A 20126-nucleotide genomic window follows, 5' to 3' on the forward strand; every position below is an offset into this window, starting at 1 on the left:
CTTCATAGGTTATATTTGTTTTTTCTCTGGCCAGCTGAAAGATATAAAATAGAAAGATCTGAGCAAAGGCTCTCTCATTATGAATTTGAGCTGAGAATCTCAGTATTAACTTATGTTTTCTCTTAAAATTAAAAAAAAACACCCAATGACAACAAAGCAAACACATATTTTTTAGTCCATTTGAACGATGAAAAGAACTAGAAAAAATGACTGCTTCAGAGTCATGAGTACTTCCAGGGCCAAAATATTGGCCTCTAAGTACTGTTTCCTATTAAAATGTTCATTGGAGAAATGGCTAATCAAGACTGGGCAGGAGTAATGCAAGATGAGCCTGAGCCTGAAACATCTGATCATGCCAGGCAAAAAGGCTCACCACCCATTTGGGATGACTTTGCCTGGTTAAGGATGGGATGATTTGAGCTCCACTAAAGATAAAAAGATAATAATAGCAATTGATTGCGACCAAAAAATGTGTGTGTATGATTTAATTTAGTGTGTGTGTATATATACTTTATACATGTGTATGTAAATATATGTATATACATATACACACTGCTATTATGTTGAAATATTACCCACCAATGTGATAGAAATAAGAGGGAGAGCTTTTGGAGGGTATATATATGGTCATGAGGAACTGTAAATTTAAGAGATTATNTTCTTCATAGGTTATATTTGTTTTTTCTCTGGCCAGCTGAAAGATATAAAATAGAAAGATCTGAGCAAAGGCTCTCTCATTATGAATTTGAGCTGAGAATCTCAGTATTAACTTATGTTTTCTCTTAAAATTAAAAAAAAACACCCAATGACAACAAAGCAAACACATATTTTTTAGTCCATTTGAACGATGAAAAGAACTAGAAAAAATGACTGCTTCAGAGTCATGAGTACTTCCAGGGCCAAAATATTGGCCTCTAAGTACTGTTTCCTATTAAAATGTTCATTGGAGAAATGGCTAATCAAGACTGGGCAGGAGTAATGCAAGATGAGCCTGAGCCTGAAACATCTGATCATGCCAGGCAAAAAGGCTCACCACCCATTTGGGATGACTTTGCCTGGTTAAGGATGGGATGATTTGAGCTCCACTAAAGATAAAAAGATAATAATAGCAATTGATTGCGACCAAAAAATGTGTGTGTATGATTTAATTTAGTGTGTGTGTATATATACTTTATACATGTGTATGTAAATATATGTATATACATATACACACTGCTATTATGTTGAAATATTACCCACCAATGTGATAGAAATAAGAGGGAGAGCTTTTGGAGGGTATATATATGGTCATGAGGAACTGTAAATTTAAGAGATTATGTTCCTTGTAAAAGAGACCTCAAAGAGCTCTCTTGCACCTAATGCCATGTGGGAACACAGTAAGATGGCTATCTGCAATCCATGAAGGATGTCCTTAACCAGACACCAAAGTGCCATGCTCTAATCTTGGACTTTCCAGTCTCCAGACTGAGAAATTAAATGTTGTGGTTTTTAAAAAATATTTTATTTATTTATTTGACAAAGAGAGAGACAGAGGCAGCCAGTGAGAGAGGAAACACAAGCAGGGGGAGTGGGAGAGAAAGAAACAGGCTCCCAGCAGAGGAGACTGATGTGGGACTCCNAGGAGTAATGCAAGATGAGCCTGAGCCTGAAACATCTGATCATGCCAGGCAAAAAGGCTCACCACCCATTTGGGATGACTTTGCCTGGTTAAGGATGGGATGATTTGAGCTCCACTAAAGATAAAAAGATAATAATAGCAATTGATTGCGACCAAAAAATGTGTGTGTATGATTTAATTTAGTGTGTGTGTATATATACTTTATACATGTGTATGTAAATATATGTATATACATATACACACTGCTATTATGTTGAAATATTACCCACCAATGTGATAGAAATAAGAGGGAGAGCTTTTGGAGGGTATATATATGGTCATGAGGAACTGTAAATTTAAGAGATTATGTTCCTTGTAAAAGAGACCTCAAAGAGCTCTCTTGCACCTAATGCCATGTGGGAACACAGTAAGATGGCTATCTGCAATCCATGAAGGATGTCCTTAACCAGACACCAAAGTGCCATGCTCTAATCTTGGACTTTCCAGTCTCCAGACTGAGAAATTAAATGTTGTGGTTTTTTAAAAATATTTTATTTATTTATTTGACAAAGAGAGAGACAGAGGCAGCCAGTGAGAGAGGAAACACAAGCAGGGGGAGTGGGAGAGAAAGAAACAGGCTCCCAGCAGAGGAGACTGATGTGGGGCTCGATCCCAGGACTCCGGGATCACGCCCTGAGCCGAAGGCAGATGCTTAACGACTGAGCCACCCAGGCTTCCCAAATGTTTGTTGTTTAAGCCACACATTCTAGAGTAATTTTGTTACCATGGTCCAACTAGACTAACACACGAACACACACACACACAATTTATTTTTGAAATATCTAGTGAATTAACTCATTATTTTAAAAACTGTAAAGTTAAGAAAAAGAATGTTTATTCTGGGTTTCCAACATAAACTAAGTACCAGTGTAACTAAAAATTTAATGAAGGTAATTACTCTGTTAAAGAATTTTAAGTCCTAAATAAAAAGCATAATGGAATTAAATTATCACAATTTTGCAATTCTTAAGAAATTTGGTGAATCTAGGTATTGAACATCAGTGGTTATTAACAATCGGAAAAAAAGAGGCATGGATATGTTACAGGTCACCTGAAGAAAGAACATTCCACCACCTCTGAGCCTGAATTTAATCAATCCTTAAATAAAACTAACTGTTTTCAAAATGTTTACAGGAATACATCTGTGGATACTGCACTCTGCAGAGACAAACAGGCATTCCACAGTAAAATCAACCCAGTTTCTTATAAAGTAAATTAAATAGAAAACAAACAAAGCAGAGAAAGATGGAGAGGAAAACTGTAGATTAAAAGATTAACAAGATATGTTAGCCAATCACATGTGGGAATTTTTTTTTTTTTTTGAGTCTGGATTCAAAATAAAGACTGTAAAAATTAGGGTGTCTGGGTGGCTCAGTGGGTTAAGCATTTGCCTTCAGCTCAGGTCATGACCCCAGGGTCCTAGGATTGAGTCCTGCATAGAGCTCCACGTCAGCTCAGCAGACAGCCTGTTTCTCCCTCTCCCTCTACCCTTCCCCACTGCTTGTGCTCACTCTTTTTCATGCTCTCTCTCTCTCGCAAGTAAAATCTTTTTTAAAAAAGACTGTAAAAAATTATTTATCTTTAAAAATTAGAATTTTCTACAGTGACTGGATAATTGAGGTTAAAGTCTTTAAGAAATAAATGTTTTCATGGTATGATGTGGCATTATGGTAACAGTACAAAAAAAAGATGTTAGGTACATGATAGGAGAGAAATGGTAAATGGAATATACATGGATGAAATAACGTGGTATCTGAAATTAGCTTTAAATGATATGAGGGTGGATAGAAATATAGATGAGGCAAGATTTGTCATGAGATGATTATTGCTGAAACTTGATAACTACATGGATGTTTATTACAGATTTTGCCTATTTCACATATATTTGAAGGTTTTATTTTAAAATGTTAAATAAAATGATAAGGATCCTTTTGTAAGAAATTTAGCACAGAATTCTCTCCAAGAAATGGTGAGAAGATAAAACTACAGCAAGAGTTGGCATTATAAAATATTCAATAAAAAAGAATCATCTTTCCCAATTTTTAAAGATATAGCATAGTGGTGTGCTTAAAAGGATGGGCTGGAGACTCTGACTTACATGGAAGGTTACCTAAGATCCCCAGGATGGTTTCTTACTTATAAAATGTGGATAATAATAGTAACTGCATGACATAACATCTTACAAACACTGAGAAAGTGTTCAATATTAATTCACAATGTTAAAATAACTCTTACAGGTATTGACATCATCATACCTCCAAAATCAACATTATTATTAATAATATATACACAAATAGTAATATTACAGTATTAGTATTCTGTTGCAGTTGTATTTAACCCTTAAAAATAATTGTGTTTAATAAGAGGTTAAAAACTAACTTGAAGTTAGTGAGAGCCATTCAAATAAGTATTATGAGATTTAAATGAAATAATGTCTGTGTAAAATAAGTTGGCCTATATAATCAAAAGGCACTAAATATATATTAGAATACAGATCAATAAACCCTAAATAGATTAACAACGAAAGAGTTGACTCTATGATGAATTTGTTGTGTGATCTGTGGTTAGTGAAAAAAGATGGAGTTATCACATCTTACAAAATTTTATCAAGTTTACATATTTTAAAAACATTATATTGAAATAACTGTCTTGTATGGAAATTTTTAATATACAATGAACTAGTAGTACATTCCATAAAATAAGTAAAAACAGAAAGAATAAAGCTCATAAAAGTTGTTATTCAGGTACTCCTAAATGATAATCCAAGATTACGAGTGAATCCTTTTTGTCTATAAATCAGGTACTGGACGGTAGTTGAAAAATTGTTGCTGTGGATTTTCATATCCATCATGTATTTTACTGTGTTCTTATAGCTTATGAAGTCAGTATAAAATACAGACTGAATTATAACCGTCTGTTTTCTCTGGCAATATTAAATATTCCACATATGAATAGATAAAACTGTGGACATAAATTACACAGTTTTTAAGCTTGTTCATATGCAAATAAATGTAAATTTATGGAGGAAAAAACCCCTAAAGTTACAAAAATTAAAATCTTTCATTTGAAAACATTGTGACAAGGTTTTAACATTCAATGTAGTTTGAATCAAGAACAATAAAATGTTATGGCCTGTTCACGTTTGAAAAACAAGTTATGTTGAAGCAATCTTCAGTCAATTAGGTCTCATTCAGCTTTGAAACCATTATACAAAAAGACAACTTGTAACTAAGGCATAGAAAAGAAATTCGCAATTTATCAAAGGGTAATTAAATTTTGTATCAGTCCAGCCTCATTTATCACTATCTTTGGAATATCACCATTTTCTTAAATGTAGACAATTGAAGGTAATTTTTAAAATTACTACTTTGCTCAATGAAATTGATCTAATTTTGACCTTTATTGCCTCAAAGAGTGAACTGCAATGGAGGAAATCCATTAAACTACCCAATCTTTTCCAACTTTATAAAATAGACCATAATAGAAAAGATCTTCTTTTGTCAATTAAAAAAAATTATCTATATGATTTTAGTTTATATAAATGCATTATCATCCATGTCTTTATTCAGAATATGCTTAAGGAATTATTCTCTTAGTCTTAAACATTAGGAACCTATGTTACTAGTGTTTTTAAAGCTTCAGATAGATGAATAAAAATTGAATTTTGAATTACTTTACTGTCAATCATATAAACTGATGATGGTGTAATAGAAAGTGTTTACATTAATGAATTTTAGTATTTTTTAAAGTTAAAAAATACATATTTGATTATCTCTTTGATTACATGTTACATTAAAATAAAAAAACATTGTACATATTTGCATATTCAAAAAGTACATTCAAAAGGTAATATTTTATATAGTCTATGCTTCATAAAGCTCATATTAATATGAGCTTAAATTAAAATATGGATATGTTATTTCATACTTTCAATATTTTAAATGGACTCATTGTGTATTCTAAAAGAAGTTGATTAATATAAATTAATAATTGTTCTCTCAAAAATATCATTCTATTTTTAATTTTTTTTGGTATCTTATTTCAGAGATTTTATTTTGAGAATGAGGCAAAGCAAACCATTTTGTCTAAATTTGTCAAGGGCCCCAATACATATCTGTTGCTTACAATCTCACTGGGTGGTGATTAACTGATACCAAGAAAATAACTGCATTTATAAGTTGTGAAATCTTTTTTAATGATTAACAACTTTAGAATCAAATTTTTAAATTCTAAATATGGAGTTAATGAAATAAAAGACAATAAAAGTAGTAGAAAGTAACCCATAAGTACTTTGCTTTTTATAAAACTGTAGTGAAATTATAGTCCACAATTTTCAGAAGTGCTTTATGAAGAACTTTTAGTGAAAAAGTTGACACAGTTTTTAAAAATTTTAACTAGTAACTTTATTTTGAGCTGTTTTCGGATTACAAAAAATTGAGTATCAAGTACAGAGATTTCATGTACCCTGTAATCTTTTCCCCAAGTTCCCCTATTATTAATATTCTTACCTTGGTGTAGTGTATTTGTTACAATTTATGAATCAATATTGCTATGTTATTATTAGCTAAATTTGATAGTTGACATTAATGTACAACATAGAATGTTGTACATTCTATGAGTTTTGACATGTGTAATGACATATATCCACCATTGTAATAGACAGAATTTCACTCTTCTAAAAATCCCGTGTGCCACCTATTCCTTCTTCTCTCTTATATATACATTTTTTTTTAAAATTCAAAACACCAATTAACCAACTTTTTTTTTTTTTAAGAAATAGTAGGACTTCAGGAAGGTTATCTATTCCAGTCAATATGGTAGACCAAGCAGTCATGACAATCGTTCAACTGAAATAACCTTGATTTCTGGAAAATAAAACTTAAAGGAACTAAAGAGTTGGCATGAAAGGATAGAAATTTAATGTAAAGAGAAACCCAGAAAATTCAATAGAGCATGAACAAAAAGACTTAGCAATGAGGACATTTACCAACAGAAATGAAACATGTTTTAATTTTCATAGGTTCTAGGGACAGAATGGATGGTATACAAAGAAAAATTCCATTAAAGTTGGGTAATATAAAAGGGAATACTTACTAACATAGGATTTAAATTTCCAAATACTCAATGCAAAGGTGAATTAAGAATAAGTCCATGCTCCAGATCCCTAGAAAAATTGACTAATTTGGCACCCAGTGGAGTAGAAAACAAATACCCGTGAAAATTAACAGCCAGAAGGTAGCCTTCACATGAATGTGTTGAATGAATTCACACTACTCCAAGCAAAGGATTTAGTTAAAAATAGTCCACTTAAGTTTTTCCATCTATATTTTTTCTTGATAAAAACAGGTTTTTGAATCAGAGATAGACTTAATTATCCACACAGCCTCTTAAATTGGATGGACACATATTGGTCACTAATTGGGTAGCAAGATGAGAGTCAGATGTAGCCTGAACATACGGGGGGTTCGTTACCTGAGGAGGGTGATGTATTATGAATCTAGGAGCTTATATCGTTCCCCAAACATTTTCTCCAGAGGACAGGGAGAGTCCTTATCTTTCTAATATAAACTAATCCTCTCTGGGGAAAGAATGAAAACTCCCAAAGTCAATTAAGTTATTCTTTGGAATGTAAAAAAAAAAAAAAATGGCTCCAGAAAAGATGTTTCTAAATCTCTCCTAAAGTCACCATTTTACTTCCAAGGGTTGTTTGCCATTGTAATATATTTTAAACCAAGTTACCAGTAATTTTGGCTCAGAAACTCGTGACTGTGAAGAAATATGAAAATATTTATGGAACATTGTTTCCCAAAAATAATTCCCTCGGTTTTTATAGACATGAAAGAAAATTCTTTCAGAGTGAACCTATCTTCATCTCAGGACTCAAATATTCCTATCTAATAATTCCTCCAAAACTTGAGGTTATATTCATAAATATCAAAATACACAAGGAAACATTGGACCATGAATCAGAGGTAGTAAACACAGCAGGGAGCAGAATCATAACAAAACTTCTCAAATGGAATTCAAAACTAAAAAATATAAAATAATAATATTTAACTTACTTAAATGCATAAAGATGGAATAAACTTTCAGGTGAAACATATTGACAGAAATTAAGAAGGGAGGTAAAAATTAACATAATGTACGTTTTTGACAAGACCATTTATAGCAATGATTTAACCCAATGAAAGTGTATTTCTTGTTCACGCAATATTTCAGAGCGGGATTTTCTAGTTGGTGGCAATTAAAAAGTCGGGATGTTGTGCTCCACACAGGCATTCAGGAACCCTGGTTTATACAGTCTTTCCCATCTTAAGAATTCGGCTGTCGATGTCATCCTCAGACTTGATGTCTAGCTGTCACATAGGAAAGGCAAGGGATGTATTAAGTTGGTAGGTTTATGGGCCGGGATGAATGGGACACCCATCAACCCCTGTTTACACTTAATTGCAGGAATTCTGTCACGTAACAATATCTAACTTCAAGAAAGGCTGATAAATGTAGTTTAGCTTTGTGTCTTGGAAGAAGAGGACAGAAATTTGTGACCATTTAGTAGTTTGACACCCTTAATAGTGATAATGTTTTACTCCTGCGAAAGATATATAATTCACAATTGTTATTAAAGCTCTTAACACAATAATCGCAAAATACATGCTGCAAGAAATAGACAAAAACAGAAGCAAAAATTTACGAGTCTCTAATTATAGTGGGGACACAGCACTGTAAAAGAAAAATCACTATTGATAGAGCACATTTTAACAACTCGCCAAAAAAATCTTAACCTAATGATTATAGGTGGAAAACTATAGTCAGCAACTGTGGAACACACTTTCTTTAAAAGTTTAAATATAACAGTCATAAAAACTGGACATTTTAAAATCTAGTAAAATATATTTTTTAATCATTAAAAAGTTGACTGTAGAGACAAAAAGTTTCAAAAAGAAAACTCCAAAGCCTTTTCACAAATTTGGTGACACACTCAAATCATATACCCATCCACACACAGGCACACGCACATGTGCGTGCGCACACACACACACACACACACATAGGTTTTCTATTGCTGCTGCCATAAATTACAACAAATCTTACAGATTAAAACAACAGACAGTTGTTCTCCTAATGGCCTGGAGCCCACAGATTTGAAGTGAGACCTACAGACATAAAATCAAAGTCACCAGGGCTGGTTTCTTCTTGAGGCTCCAGGGGAGAACCCATTCACTGTCCTTCCCAGCTTCTAATTGCTGCCAGCCGTCCTTGGCTTGTGACCACATTATTCCAGTCTTTGAGTGTCTGCTCCGTCATTACTGTTCCCTCTCTTCTGCAGTGAAATATCCTCCAGCCTTCCTTTAGTGAGGGAAATTTTCATTAAATTTAGGACTCACCTAGATAATCTGGGATAATCTCTTCTTCCTCAAGATCCTTAATTTTATCACATCTGTTAAATCCCCTTTGTCATATAAAGTAACATTTAACTTTGCAGAATTGGGTCCTGATTATCTTTAAAGGCCTAACAATTCCAGAGTTGAGAAAAGAGAACACCTCCCAAATTTATTTTATAAGGCTAATATAAGCTAGATACACAATCTATCAAGATCAGCATAGGAAAGCAATATTTATATTTAGAATGGAAAATTCCTTAAACTGGTAGCAAACCAAATCTAACCATGTATTTTAAAAAGGGTAAAGTTATGAGTTTTTTTTTATTAAAAGATGCAAATTTACAAATCAATAAAAACTTCGAATTAACAAGTTAAAGAAAAAATGCTGATCACAAACTTCATAAAAGCAATATAAAAGGTTGAATATAGCAGCAATCATTTACTGCAAAACTGCTTAACAAAGTGGAAATGAAAAGAAACATCCTTAAATTGATCATATGTATCTTCAAAGTTATATAGCAAATACTACACTTAGTTGTTAAAATATAAAAGATTTTTTATGTTCAAAGTGCATATGAGGGCCTAATATCACCCCTTCTATTTAACATTGTATTGGGGATCCTACCCAGTACAAATGAGTAATGTTTAAGGGTAGAAAAATAGAAAAAAATCAATTATTTACAAATTATATGAATCTATATCTAGAAAAATCTATATCTAGAAAAATTAATTGCCATTATCCAGTAAGAAGAAAGACGTATATACAGGAAGTAGAAATTCCACACCTGGGTATAAAACAACAAAAAACTCCTGTACATGTCCCTGGAAAACGTATGCAAGAATTCCTAGTAGCTTTTCCAGTACTAGTAACACAGATATAAAAATTAAAGTAGAAGAATATAGTGTAATATCCTTACTGTATTTTATAGGCCGTATACCACGTGTCACTTGCAATACACAAGTGAGGATTAACAAAGAACAGTTAGTGGCTGCAATATTTAAGTTCTCAGAAATGTTCCATTGAAATAATAAAGAAAATTACAGAAGATGCAGAAAGCATAATTCTCATTAGACGTTAAAAACGGAAAACATTAAAAACTGCACAATATGCAATGTATAATGATACAACTATATTTGATAAACATATTTTAAATAAGCAAGAGAATCATAAGTACAACATTCTGCATAATGGTTTTATTTGAGAATGCAAAAGTGTAGTTAAAAACCAGGAAGGGATACATGAGGAACTCTAAAATTAATGAAGTAAATAATAAAAGTGTTTGGTCACATTTCTATCACAGATATCCTTTCCAATTTTTAACACTTAATAATATTTTAAAAATTAGTGACTGTACCATAGTGAGCAAGAAAGAATTCTCTAGGTTTTATAACTAAGAATCAAGGCAAATTTTTGTACCAAAATTTATCGAGTTTAGAATCTATGCTATTAAAAACACCTACAGGTGTTTCTAAAACATAGACACATAAAAAAAAAATCACCTTGGATAAAAATGATAATAAAAAACAGTATTTTTGACAAGAAATTTGAATATAAGTTTCAAATAATTTTTTTTTAGTGAAACACGAATGATCATGACTAATTGCTGAATCTTAAACATAGGTTTGAAATTAAATAACATAAAATTATTTTAGGCATAACTAATTAACAAACTCAAAGCAATGTCTTATGTTTTCATGTGGAAACACATTTTACCCTTTATTTTTCCAAAAGGAATAGTCTGAAATTTGCTGCTAAGATCACAGGGGTTTGAAATTTATATCATGTTGAGGTGGCTCAGTCGTCAAGCGTCTGCCTCCGGCTTAGGGCCTGATCCCAGCGTCCTGGGATCGAACCTCGCAACGGGCTCCCCGCTTTGCCGGGAGCCCGCTTCTTCCTCTCCCACTCCCTCTGCTTGTGTTCCCTCTCTCGCTGGCTGTCGCTCTCTCTCTGTCAAATAAATAAATAAAATCTTACAAAAAAAAGAGAAATATATATCATGTTGAAATATTGTTTTCCAGGTGAATTTTATGTGCACTGTAATGACAGGAAAGTTTATTGAATATGCAATTTCCAAGTTAAGTCCTAGTTTTTCCTGCTTCAATGAACTTGGATTAGGCCAAGAAACAAGTATTTTTGATGAATATGAAAGATAATTCTGATAGGAATAAGCTGTGAAGCCCATTTTGAGAAGCTCTTGTTTTAAGGCAATTCATGCTTCTCAATCAAAAAAGAGAATACATACCTGAAATTTGCTAAAAGAATAGATCTTAAATGTTCTAACCACACACACACACACAGTAACTATGGGAGCTGATGGATGTGTGAACTTATCTTATAGTGGTAATCAGTTCGTAGTACATATATACACCAAAACATCACATTGTACACTTTAAATTTGCATGTTATTTGTCAAGTATATGTCAGCAAAGCTGGAAAAGAGGGAGAGAGAGAGAGGGAGAAAATTCATCCAAAAGAGTTAAAAGTTAATGGGAAAGGAGAATATTTACACACAACTTGTTAAAAATGTAAATTAAATTTTCTCAGTTTTTATCTGGTTCCTCATAACAACTATTTACTAAAAATAGGCAAGAAATTTTACTTTAATTTAAGGTTGCAAACCTTAAAATGAAAATTAATTTTGTAATTATAATCTACATCACAAAGCTCTTAGGTACATTTCTAGACTTTTCAGTAGAAAAATAACCTAAGAACCATTCAGATCCTACCAGCTGCAATGATATGATCTTTATGGTTTTTACTTATTTTTTTAAAAGATTTTTATTTATTTATTTATTTGAGAGAGAGAAAGTGAGAGAGAGAGCACGAGCAGGGTGAAGGGCANGGGGGGGGGGGGTCAGAGAGAGAGGGAGAAGCAGATTCCCCATCAAGCAAGGAGCCCTAGCCAGGCTGGATCCCAGGACCCTGGGATCATGACCTGAGCTGAAGGCAGACGCTTCACCAACTGAGCCACCCAGGTGCCCCTCTTTATTGTCTTTTAAATGAAACCTACTTTTCTGAGAAATCTGTAAATTTAAACTGTGGATTTAGCACAGATTATTAACAGAATTAAAGATATTAGTATTCAAAGCACTAAACCTTAAAATAATCTTTCCATTGAAAAAATCACTTCCACGTAGAAAATTAAAACTTAAAAAAAAAGATTTTATTTGTTTATTTGAGAGAAAGAGAGACAAGCAGGGGGAGCAGCAGGTAGAGGGAGAGGGAGAAGCAGGCTCCCCGTTGAGCAGAGTCCAACGTGAACTCTATCTCAGGACCTTGGGATCCTGATTTCAGCCTAAGGTGGAAACAACCGATTGAGCCTCCCAGGCGCCTAGAAAATTAAAGCATTTTTATTGGGTTCTAAAACTTCTAAAAAATGCATGTAGCTATATTTGTATAGAAAACTCAATTTTTATATTTAAGCTATGTTTTGAATTAAAATTATGTTTCCAGCATAACACTTTCTTTTTTCTTTATTAGTTTCTGATCAGGAAAAATGAGAAGTATCTAACTTTGGGTGAAGGAGCCTGAGTGTTCATGCTGAGTTAGGTGAAGCACAACGAAATGAAAGTAAGACACTTAAGTTGACATAATGTCGATAATGAGTAGTTTTTAAAGTTCTAGCCAATAGAGGTGTAAATCAAACAAATTTAAAAATTACTGGTTTTGGTGATCTTCCTGGGTCTCAGATTTTCACTCCGGTGTTCTCTGGCTCTTATCCTGTGACACCCAAGCCGGCTCAGACTTCCTCTTTACCTCCACCTGTAGCCAGGTCCTTGCAACTCTGCCACCATGTTTGAGGCACACCTGGTCCAGGGCTCCATCCTGAAAAAGGTGCTGGAAGCCCTTAAGGATCTCAACAGTGAGGCCTGCTGGGACTAAGCTCGAGCAGCCTAAACCTGCACAACATGGACTCCTCCCACATCACCCTGTTGCAGCTCACCCTGCGCTCCGTGGTCTTCCTTCCACACACTCTGTGGCTACCACAACTTGGCTGTGAGTGTGAATCTAGCAGAATGTCCAAAACACTAAAGTGTGCAGTCAGTGAAGACATCATTACAGTAAGGGCTGAAGATAATGCGGACATCCTGGCACCAGTATTTGAAGCTCCAAATCAAGAAAAGCTTTCAGAATATGCCATGAAGGTTGTGGATTTAGATGTTGAACAACCTGGAATTCCAGAACAAGAGTATAGCCATGTAATAAAGATGCCTTCCAGTGAATTTGCACGTATATGCTGAGATCTCAGTCATACTGGAGATGCTGTTGTAATTTCCTGCACAAAAGACAGAGTGAAATTTTCCACCAATGGAGAAATAGAAAATGGAAATATTAAGTTGTTACAAACAATGTCGATAAAAAGGAGGAACCTGTTGCCATAGAGACCAATGAGCCAGGTCAGCTAACTTTTGCACTGAGATACCCGAACTTCTTTACAAAAGCTGCTCCCCTCTCTCCTGCAGTAACAGTATGTCCGCAGATGTACCCTCTGTTATAGTGTATACAATTGCTTCTATGGGACATTTAAAGTACTATTTGGCTCCCAAGATGGAGGATGAAGAAGGATCTTAGGCGTTCTTAAAATCCAAGAAAATAAAATTAAGCTCTTTGAGAACTGCTTTTGAGATGCTAACATGTGCTTAAGTCTCTTCTGCCACCAAATTCCTACCTCTGAGTACATACATAGATATTTTCTATAAATAGCCTATTTTTCCTCCATTCTTTACAGTTTGTTTAAACAATAAAGTTCAAAGTCAAATCTGATTTTGTTAACCTGTAAGTATTTCTGCCTTATCTAAGTATACTCATGATTTTCATAACAAAAGGGTTTTGACTCTAAATGCTGTTTTAATACTTTTTTTCAGTTTAAATAAACGTTAATCGAATCTCTAACATCACAAGACATTGCCTTCATTTAGACCATGACGATTGCAAGTACCCAAGGGAATTCAGTTAAAGCTAATATTTCTTATAAATGTGCTTATTTTTTCAGTCTAGAGCAGTCTGATATAAATACATGAGATATAGCATAAGAAGTATTTCCAATACAGTAGGTGACAAGATATTTTGGGGGATTCATTTGCCAAACTTATTTTGGTATTCTAACTTGAGTTCAAGAATGGACAGGGAAGGGTTGCCTGGGTGGCTCACTCAGTTAGGCATCCAACTCTTGATTTCCTCTCAAGTCATGATCTTGGGGTGGATCCTGAGATCATGGGCTCTGAGCTGGGCATGGAGCCTGCTTAAGATTCTCTGTCTCCTTCTCCCTCTGCCCTTCCCCCCACGCACTCGCCTGGATGCGCTGGAGCGCGCTCTCTGCTCTCTCTGTCTGTCATTCTCTCTCAAAAATAAATAAATAGGGGCGCCTGGGTGGCATAGCAGTTAAGCGTCTGCCTTTGGCTCAGGGCGTGATCCCAGCGTTACGGGATCGAGCCCCATATCAGGCTCCTCCGCTATGAGCCTGCTTCTTCCTCTCCCACTCCCCCTGCTTGTGTTCCCTCTCTCACTGGCTGTCTCTATCTCTGTCAAATAAATAAATAAAATCTTTAAAAAATTAATAAATAAACATAAATAAATAAATAAATAAATAAATAAATAAATAAACAAAATAAATGAACAGGAGAGTAGACCAAATCTTATACATTTCATTATTTTTAGTCAATTTGTTAGCAAAAACTTTTTCAGAAGCGTTATGTACCCAGCGCTGTGTGGGCTTCAGAAGACTAGCTTTGCTATAGGCCAGTGTTTCTTAGCCTAGGGAGACTTTTGTAAGAATATTTAAAGTTTCAGTAAATCTGTGATAGGGCCCAAGGAGTATGTTCTTGCAAAAATAATTTTTCTAGTAAAAGTAGCCTATTTGGGGACTTAATCCCAGCAGCCGTGAAACAGACTGTTTTAAGTGTTCCTAGTAATTGTGCCACGAGGCCGCAAATTTGCATACTGCATATTGAGAATTGCTTCATTAAAGTCTATTTTGTGCTTGGTGGTTTAAATGACTGGTTTCTTCGTTGTATTAGCTGGACTGAGTTCTAGTTATTGGCTATAGAACTCACTGTATCCAGTAAGTATCTGTTCATTATCTTCTGTGTGTCTGGAAGGTGAGGGTGAGGAAGGAGATTGGCTGCAAAGGGGTCTGATGACGTTTGGGAGTGATGAAAATATCTAGACTGTGGTGATGGTTCCAAGACTGCATGTACTTGTCAAACTCATCCAATTGCACTTTATTGTATGTAAATTATACTTTAATAAATGACATTTTTTTAAAAATTACCATTTTTTTTCTTTAAGGTGTATGGCAGGGAAAAAATAAGCTAAAAACTCTTATTTTTAACAGTTTAAAAATCATTTAAATATTTATAAGTACAAAATGTCAATATATTGCACAATATGTCTTATTAAGAGAAGAAGGACAAGGAGATGAGTAGAAAAAAAAGAAAAAAATATTAGGATGTTGCAGAGTAGTAAATAGACTCAACAAAATGGATTTTAATCCAAATTTACTTAATGTTCTAAAATAAAATAAAACTGGCAAGTTGATTGTTATGGGATTTGATTAAAGAGGCCACTTAATATAACAATTACTACAATTGAAGATGGATAAAAGTGTGATCATTGAAATTATGACAAAACAAAGTCAGATTCTAGCAAAAAAAAAGCCAAAATTAGTGAAATTTTATGCATTTTTATATCTTTGAAAATCAGATAAGTTATTATTTTCTAAAATATATGTAGGGATATTTAAATGTAAACAAGGGCTTGCAAATAATTTTTTTTTTCTTTAGAGAGAGAGGGAGTGTGAGCATGAGCATGGGGGAGGGGGAAGGGGCAGAGGGAGAGAGAGAGAGATAGTGAGAGAATCCCAAGCGGACTCCACACCCAGCGTGGAACCCATTGCAGGGCTCGATCTCAGGACTCTGAGACTACGACCTGAATGCTTAAATGATTGAGCCACCCAGACACTCCACAAATGATTGTTTTTTAAATTTAATTAAAGACTTCCTTAAGTAGATTCCCTATGCAACTAAAAATGTTTCATGTTATGCAAACTTATAAAATTATTTTACTTAAAATGTTTGTTGTTCTTTTTAAAGATTTAATGCTTTCTTAAATCATTAATATTAATAATTATTTTGTAAAACTTTTATGTGAATTTGTTCATAGTTCATATTTTCTAATGCCTCTGTGTAAATTTGGACTTCGACTAATTAAATGTTGAGATAAATGTTCTGAAATAGCCTGGAAAACTAAAAATTTTTATATCATGAATTCTAGAAATAAATCATAATTTTAAAACTTTAATCAGGTGCTGGGGCTCCTGGGTGGCTCAGTTGTTAAGTATCTGCCTTCTGCTCAGGTCATGATCTCAGAGTCCTAAAATCAAGCTCTGCATGGGCTTCTCTGATCAGTGGGGAGTCCGCTTCTCCCTCTCCCTCTCCCTCTCCCTCTGCCTCTCCCCCTGCTTGTATGCTTTCTCTCTGTGTCAAATAAATAATTAAAATCTTAAAAAAAAAAACCACACTTTAATCAGGTGATACATCTGAAATCTTGGTTCCTAGAAGATAAAAAATAAAATGTAATTCAAATATGTATGTGTTTATATGCTTCCATTGTTTCACTGAAATATTAGATCTTTTTCTCTGGTTCAAGAAATAAATTAGATCTTTATCGGATACTTGTTAATGGGTGAAACATTTCCTAGACATATATGCTCTGAGCCAAATTAAAAATTTTAGAGCCTAAAAAAGAAACTTTGAAGTTACATGGTCACAGCATTAGTGTTCAAACCAATTACTTTTTGTATGTAAACATCCTGACTCCTTATAGCTCCAGAAGTTAGTAAAGTATGTAATTAATTCTCATGGTTTTTTTATACCATAGATAATTGATTTTACAAAGTTTTAACTGTAGGTTTTGGCAATAAGCTCTTTGATATCAGTTTTAGCAATATAATTGATTTTACAAAGTTTTAACTGTAGGTTTTGGCAATAAGCTCTTTGATATCAGTTTTAGCAATATATATATATATATATATATATTTAGCTTATACATATATATGTGTGTGTATATATATATGCAGTCTCCTCAGGCAAGAACAACAAAAGCTGAATTAAACAAATGGAAGGGGCTATATCAAACTAAAAAGCTTTTTCACAGTCAGGGGAACAATCAACAAAACAAAAAGGCAACCTCTTGAATGGGAGAACATATTTGCAAATCATACACCTTATAAGGGGTTAATACCCTTTAATACCCAAAATATATAGAGAATTTACACAATTTAATATAAAAAACACAAATATCCCAATTAAAAAAATGGGCAGAGGACTTACTTGAATAAAAATTTTCCAAAGAAAACATATACATGGCCAACAGACCCATGAAAAGATGCTCAATGTCACTAATCATCAGGAAAATGCAAATTAAAACCACAAGAGATATCATCTCATGCCTATAGAATGGCCATCATCAAAAAGACAAGAGATAACAGATGCTCGTGTGGATATGGAGAAAAGGGAACCTTTGTGTACTCACTGCTGGTGGGATTGGTACAGCTACTATGGAAAACATTATGGAGAATTCTCAAGAAATCAAAATGGAGCTACCATATGATCCAGCCCATTTCTGAAAATATAGTCAAAGGAAACAAAAACACTAAATCAAAAAAAAAAAAAATGTCTGCACTCCCATGTTCATAGCAGTGTTATTTACAAATAGCCAAAACATGGAAACAATCTGGATGTCCGTTGATGGATGAATGGATAAAGAAGCTGTGGTATATATGTAACAGTGAAGTATTATTCAGCCATACAAAATAATGAATTCCTACTACTTTGTGACAACATGGATGGATGTGGAAGGCATTATGCTAGTGAAATAAGTCTGACAGAGGAAGATAGATACTGTATAATCTCACTTATATGTGGGAAGAAAATACCTCATAGAAAAAGATATCAGACGTGGTTACCGAAAGTGTAGGAGAGTATACGTGTGGGGAGCAACTGGAGGAAGGGGATCAAAAGATAAAAATTTCCAGTTAGGAGATATACCATAAGTAAGTACTAGGGATACAATGTACTACATCATGACTACAGCTAACACAGCTGTATGATATATAGAAAAGTTGTTAAGAGAGTAAGTCCTAAGAATTCTCATTACAAGAATTTTAAAAATTTTTTTAAAAAGATTTTATTTATTTATTTGACAGAGAGAGAGAGAGACAGCCAGCGAGAGAGGGAAAACAAGCAGGGGGAGTGGGAGAGGAAGTAGCAGGCTCCCAGAAGAGGAGCCTGATGTGGGGCTCGATCCCAGAACGCTGGGATCACGCCCTGAGCCGAAGGCAGACGCTTAACGACTGCACCACCCAGGCACCCCTCATTACAAGAATTTTTTAAAAATTTATTTCTTCTTTTTTTTTATATTGTATCTAAATAAGATGATGGATGTTAGCTGAACTATTGCAATAATCATTTCACAATACATCTAAATCAATTCATGTCATACACCTAACCTATACTGTGATGCATATCAATTGTTTCGCAATAAAACTATAAAAAATTTAAAGGAGTATATTAAATGGGGATCAAAATATCACCCTTAAGGTCATAAAAACCATATTGGAAGAAGTGCTTTATGTGTGCCTTAATAAAGAACTACCTAGGTAAAATGACTCACCCATTCATGGATTTCTTTAATACCACTGTACCAAGTAGCTGTAATTAGACCAGTGAATATGTTCTCTGTGGACTGGTAGATAACTCCATGCCAAAGAAAAAGGAGAGAAAAGGGGGTAAAGAGTGGCTAAGGGGGTGAAATAAAATTCCCCCAAATTGGTACAAACATTTTACGGAGACATTTTTGAAATTAGTAATAAAATAAGTGACATGCCATTCTCTTAGGAATATAAATCAGAGAAACTTGTGCACACATTTATGAAAACATTGTAAAAAGTAGTTTAGAGCAATGTTGCTCTTAATATAAAAAATGGAACTGAAATATATATCCAGAGTTGAGAATAGATAAAAATATTTGATACATGTACACAGGGAACACTCTCCACTTGAGAAAATATGTGAAAAAACATGGCATATATCCATTCAATGAATGGATCTGATAAATACTATGCAGTCATATAAATAACTTGCAGAATAATATAATCAACATTATTTTATTGACATAGAAAACATGAAAAACAATAGTATGTATTGTTTAAAAATATATACATATGTAATATGAAAAGCCAATTCAAAATAGTGGTTATTTTTGTCTGATGTAAATGAAGGGCCAAACTCAAAGAGAGGTACACAGCAGTCATTAGCTACACTGGGAGGTGAGTACATGTAGGATACATATAGGCTGTAGATATATTTTACATTTTCTTTAAAAAATTAGAAAAATTAAACGACTTAGCAAAATATAGGGAAGGAAGTTTGAGAATATTTACATATGTTATCATATAATGTAAGTTAAAATCTGTACTTACTACTGCATAAGATGGCGGTGTCTTATTTTTGACTTACTTATGGTAGAGTGTTTCTTTGCAATGAGTATTCCATGCGTTATATTTTGCTATTCTAGCAAAGCCTTACAAAGTTCTAAAAAATATAGACCAGGGATTAGTCTCATATTCTACAGAGGATAGAAGCCATTTAATAATGGGGCAAATGGTCTTAGAAGACTTAATAGCTCCTGAGGGTGTCACATGACTAAAACATGGCACAAATTTAGCCTTAAACCTGACCAGCAGAATATCATGCTGCAAGTCACTCTCGTGTGTGTTTCCAAGGGGACATTATAAGAGAGGTATTGGGAGGCAAAGCAAGTAACGGTTAAAATATGGATTCTTGAATCATAGTTCTTGAGTCTGAATCATGGCTCAACCACTTATTTGCTTTATGATTTCGGGCAAGTTAATTATTATTGAGCCTCACATTCCTTATCTATAAAATGTAGTTAATGAAAGTCCCAAAATCACAGGGTTATTAGTATTTCAATGAGATAAGTTATGGAAACTCTTCTTTTTTGTTTTGTTTTTTTTTTTTTGCTTAATTTTTTAAAATATATTTTTAAATTTTGTTAATATTTTAAT

At 33.7% G+C, this 20126-nt stretch overlaps 1 pseudogene; it reads left to right on the forward strand.

Moving 5' to 3' along the window:
• The first annotated feature begins 12832 nt into the window (after window positions 1-12832).
• On the forward strand, window positions 12833-13612 carry LOC100469192 (annotated as a pseudogene).
• Window positions 13613-20126: the final 6514 nt, after the last annotated feature.

Source organism: Ailuropoda melanoleuca, chromosome 8, assembly GCF_002007445.2.
Source record: "Ailuropoda melanoleuca isolate Jingjing chromosome 8, ASM200744v2, whole genome shotgun sequence".
Lineage (NCBI taxonomy): Eukaryota > Metazoa > Chordata > Mammalia > Carnivora > Ursidae > Ailuropoda > Ailuropoda melanoleuca.